Source organism: Typopeltis vanoorti, chromosome 2, assembly GCF_054136105.1.
Source record: "Typopeltis vanoorti isolate ZY-2024b chromosome 2, IOZ_Tvanoo_1.0, whole genome shotgun sequence".
Lineage (NCBI taxonomy): Eukaryota > Metazoa > Arthropoda > Arachnida > Uropygi > Thelyphonidae > Typopeltis > Typopeltis vanoorti.
This window is the reverse complement of record NC_143550.1, coordinates 35,691,788-35,697,509: the sequence shown is the minus strand read 5'-3', so window position 1 is coordinate 35,697,509 and position 5,722 is coordinate 35,691,788. Positions and strand designations below refer to the sequence as shown.

The 5,722-nt window shown below is 33.9% G+C and overlaps 1 non-coding gene across 1 annotated transcript; it reads right to left on the bottom strand.

Annotated features, from left to right (window-relative positions):
- Window positions 1-5,187: 5,187 nt before the first annotated feature.
- Window positions 5,188-5,268, bottom strand: TRNAS-AGA (transfer RNA serine (anticodon AGA)). The gene has a single exon. It is a non-coding gene; the product is annotated as a tRNA-Ser (tRNA).
- Window positions 5,269-5,722: the final 454 nt, after the last annotated feature.

Sequence of the window (5,722 nt, the reverse complement as noted above, 5' to 3'; positions counted from 1 at the left end):
ACAGTGGTTATTTCATGCGCGGCATTCTTTTTGTTTCTAGCTTTTGCGTTTTTTTCTATCGTCCCCCCCCCCCCCCGTTTATAAGTCGATCTGTGTAAGGAAAGGAAACGAAAGCGTGTGTGTGTGTGTGTGTGTGTTATAATTTGTATCTTTCAACAGTTGCTAATGAACTGCATTTCGGGGTAGCAGACGAATCTTTTGGTCTGTGACATCAAAGCAGGCAGACTAAGTTTCAAAACAGGATGTAAACAAATTGAAACCGTTGCAGATCTCACTTTTAATGATTCCATGAAGTAAATATTCGGATCATCTAAAGTCGAAAAGTAGCGGAAGGGAAAATAATTTGTTTTTAACGGTAAATGTAATACAAATAAAAGACTGCATATGATCATCTTGTTCCGGGTGTAGTGAAGACGGACATGTTTTTTTTTTTTTAATTATGTATTTATTTATTTGTAATTTCCATGAACTTTGTGAAGGAAAAAATTGCACGTGTTAGAATTGTTTATTTGTTGACTTTAATTGTAAAGATATTTTAAAAAAATATCTTCGTCTTACTTGGTGGAGCCCAATTATATGTCCAAAAACATATAATACATTTCCTAGCTATAGAAATGTATTAGGATAATAAAGGTAAATTTTTTAAAATAATTAAAACAAGATAAATGATTTTCATCTGGCGTGACACTTTACCTTCCTAAATGGAGCCCTAAAGTAGCATTAAAAATGATACTATCTTACTATATTATGAATACATCATTTATGTACATAAAAACGTAATTTGTTTCATCATTCTCGGTATATTCCTTATTCATTACATTTATTTTTGGTATATACCTTCAGGAAATGAAGGGATAATGTCATAGACCGACATATGATAGTCTAGTATTCTCTATCCTATCTTTAAGAAAGGTAATAGGTAAATTCCTGTTACAAAATATATAGCAGAATCTTAAATAACAAATAATGAAATATTCCGAAAACTTTATTTTAGAAGTACAGAATGGATTTAGAAAAGGACGATCATGTATAGACCCAGCCTTCCTGCCTAAAATTAATAATAGAGAAAAGAAGAGAATATAATTTAGAAACACATATTGCATTTATTGACTTTGAAAAAGCATTTGACAAAGTTAAAAGAAACATATTATTTAACATATTAAAAGAAAGACAAATACCAAATAATATCCTAAAAGCTGTCACAAGTATATATGAAAATAATCAAATACAAATAAGATTAAATCACGAGCTATCATATATGACAGAGATAAACCAAGGGGTCCGACAGGGATGTCCCCTCTCAGCAACTCTTTTTAATATCTACTTAAATGAAATAATAATAAAATGGAGTAAAAATTTACATCAAGGAATTAAACTTTCTCCTACAGTTAACTTAAACATCTCCTCTTTGCCGACGACCAAATAATAATTACAAATTCTGAAGATAACTTACAGAAAGCTATTTTAAATCTAAATGAGATATCCAAAGATTATGATATGATAATATCAACGGAAAAATCAAAAACTATGGCCGTTAAAGGTCCTTTATGGCCTTCAAGATCCAGCAAGAACTAAAATAGTAATAGATAACAAGATCTTAGAACAGGTGAATTCATTTAACTACCTAGGATGTATGATCACATATGAAAATGAAAAAGATATAAACGTAAAAATTGCAAAATATTTAAAAATAACAGGTGTAATTAACTCTATATTTAAACCAAACCTAGTTCAAAAACAAACCAGGCTAAAAGTATACAATACATTAGCCCTACTGGTCTTAATGTATAGAAGCGAAATCTGGACAATAAAACAAAAAGACAAACAAAGATTAACAACAGCAGAAATGAAGTTTATGAGAAAAACTGCAAAGTATATCCTTTTGATCACAAAAGAAACGAAGAAATCATGAAACAATTAAACCAGGAATCAGTAATAGAAAAAATTAAAAAATATAAAGATAAATGGATGGAACACGTTCAAAGAATGAAAACAGAAAGAATACCAAAACAAGCCTTAAAGTACAAGCCATTAGGAAAAAGAAAACCAGGACGTCCTCTTAAACGATTCAACGATGACTTCTAAGGCCGGAACAGGCCATGCTAGGCCTAAATCCTTGATACGTATGATGATGATGATGATGATGATGAGTATTCTCTATATCTATATAGATATAGAGAATACTCTCCAATCTATAAGATAAAATCAGTTTCAAAGCCATTGTGAATTGCTCTGGTTTTGGTCGATGGTTGCCTCGTTTTACCTTTCAGACGTTTACGACCGTATGTGACTTTGTAGACATTGCCGACCAAATCATCAATTTTATCCGTGCTGGGGACCGGCATATGGCTGGGACGTATTCATCACTGTAATCCGTGTGTGTTCACGGGAATGTTTGAATGTTCTGGTGGACGAAAAACCACGTTTCCGGGTGAAAAAAAAAATCCTACCTTCTTAGGTGAGCGGTTAACTCACCTTTAGTCGAAAGAGACCAGATAAATGTTACTCACGTCACTGACGAGAGTCGAACGCAGGTCTTTTCTACCAAACGGCTTCTTCTATACTGACTGAGCTACGGAGACTCTTGGCCGATTAAGCATTACTAATACGTTTCAACATGTCAGCAATTTATTTATCTACATACATTTAATGACTTCTATTTTTTGTGTAGCACGATAGTTAAACATCCTGGATACAGATGACATAAATATTAACAGGATGTGCATATCTAAATGTTAAAAACAACTTTATATGGTACCGTACAACTTCCATAGTTGTTCTTTGGACATATGAATAATGAGTATACATCTAGAAAATTCTAGTCACTCTAAAACTAAATCAGTAATAACAAATAAACAAACAAATAATCATTGCAGTTGTGAGAATTCAGTAATCACACTAAAGAAAGTACTAAATTATAATAATTATAAATCTTCATTTACATTGATAGACTCGTATATTAAGATATTTTGTACCTGTAGACATTCACAGATGTTATGTAATTTACATTCCACCACATCTCATCAGAAATAGTAGATTTTTGATACGAAGCATTGTTAATACGTATTCATATAAGCAACCTACTTACAAACTGCTATGTTATCGTTGGTAATATATTTGATGGATTTGCAAAAACATGAAGCTGACCACATTTCAAAATAAGGATTGCTAAATATAAAATCGACATGTCTTTGACCTGACCATTTACCTTTGAACTCGTTGATCAGTATTAAGTGCTGGTCAGGTATAAATTAAACAATTTAGTTACAGTTCAGTTGAATGACCTCGAACTATGATTTGTTTCTATAAAAAATAATAAATAAAAAATAAATAAAAAAATAAAGTTTCTCGGTTTCATTTTTTCCATACATATATATATATATATATATATATATACGCAGATTCATTTACATTTCTTTTATAAAATGCTAGCGATTTGTGATAAGGGGAAAATGTGCTTGAAGAGACCAAGTGAGGCCTCTGACCTCTGGTTGTCATACGATAATGACATGCGGCCTCGCAAAAGTTGACAGCTGGGTACAGGTGGGCTCAACATTCCCCTTGGATGCGTTCCTGGAAAAGTCAGTTGAATCTCAAGGGTCGTTTTTCAATAAGATTAGATGTTATTACCGGAGGGAGGGAAAGAAGTAGGGGAAATGCGTTCTCGACCAGTTAAAAAAATAAATAAATAAATAAAAACTTTTCACTGGGGGATTAAATAACATCCATTTGTCAAAGTGTTAGTTATATTATTATTGAATAATAGGACACTTTAAAGAGAACGTTAAACTTAATAAATATTGTTTTGTTGCTTTCTTAAAAATATTTTGATATGACAATCATCTATAATATTTTTCGACTTAATTTACTGGATGTGATTTGTCACCGTAATAAAAGAAGATTTCAGTTGATTGTTAGAACAAAATCGGATTTTAAGTCGGACTTTAGACTGATTCATATACGTTGTGATGACTGAATTTTACCTTGCCTTCATTCTCGAACTCTTTTAACAATGTCCCGGTTTCAATCACAGTTAAGAATTTTTATGAATTTTTTTACATTCCTATTTTGACTGACATCATTTTTTTTTTCTTTTGTGAATCTATAATGTCCATAAAAAGGTCAAGTAAACTTTTGTTTTTGAATGATGTGGGGGCTACTTTTCGTTTGACTCGTTGGTTGCGATGTCCAAAGTCTGCGTCAAAATATCCTGGACAACTCTGTGCTTCCAAGCTGTGGTGGCGGTACCATGAAGATTAATCGTCGCTTGTATCAGCACAACAACGCATTTTGTTCTCCTCTTCGATGTAAGGGAAAGTGGAGACATCATGACGTAGTGGAGTCACATGCCTGTAGCTATTTATCAAAACCTGGTGGAATAAATTCCTAGGAGGTATAAGACATGCATCGAGGCCACAGATGAGCTACCCCGCTACCGATTTACAAAATTAATTAATCAAGCAATGTATAATTAAGTTATACATCCATATAACAATGTAGTAACATAGTGCTGTGATACCTACTATTGTTTTATCCAGATTCTGCGTTGGGATCCATATTATATAGTACTATTCTTCTGAACTTATAATAATAATCCATATATATGGCAGTTCAATTGTCAAATGGATGGGTTTTTTATAAAAATATTCATGAGTAAACCCGAAGATATTATGAAGCTCACATCATAATATTGGCGCCCAACCCCCCGTGTTCCGGATTGGTAGGTCAGTTCTCATTCAATTCTGATGACTCGAATTTTGAAGACTCGACACTTAGGGTAGCCCCTGAATGTCGAGTCTTCAAAAGGGGAGTTCCTCCCCGCTGGGGCCTACGGCACTTCCCCTCCCCCCCCAGTTCCCGACTGGTAGGCCTGTTCTCCTTGAATTCTGATGACTCGAATTTTGAAGACTCAGGGTAGCCGCTGAGTGTCGAGTCTTCAATGTATAAAGTGTTCCGGACTGGTAGGCCGGTTCTCCTTGAATTCTGATGACTCGAATTTTGAAAACTCGACACTCAGGGTATCTCCTGAGTTTCAAAACGTTTCAAATAACTTGACGAAAAACGTGACACAAAAACGCTACAAAAAAAGGCTTATCATTTTATATTATAGAGTAGATAACAGCGGTCTCCGCTCATAGATGTAGAAATATTGCTGAAAGCAAAGGATAAAAAAAAAAAAACTTCCTCCGCAGTCGACAGGATTCGAACCTGTGCGGGGAACCCCAACGGATTTCTAGTCCGTCGCCTTAACCACTCGGCCACGACTGCTTGTTAGACAAGTTTTTTAAGTTTTGCTAATTATAGAGGTTAAGTTTCAAATGCAGACACCTAATTGTTCGTAATACAAGTAAGTTTATGTATATACTAACCATTATGTTGTATTTGGTTGGGATATACATGTAAACTTACTCGGATTATGAAGAATTACCGCATTTGAAATTGAAGAACTATAATTTTATGAGAATTTGAAATGTCATGTGACCAGCAGTGGCTGGCTGAATGGTTAAGGCATGGATTAGAAATAGATCGGGGTGTCCTCACACATATTCGAATCTTGTCGGCTGCGAACAATTTGTTTTATTTTTTATTTGCGTTAAAATATTTCAGTATGACCAACTGAGCAATCAGAATTGTTCTAAAGTCGAATCCCCTTAATTTCTTTCCCATTTGACTCTGGTCTTACACCGTCAGAAAAACGACACATCTTTTGATTGAAAGATCC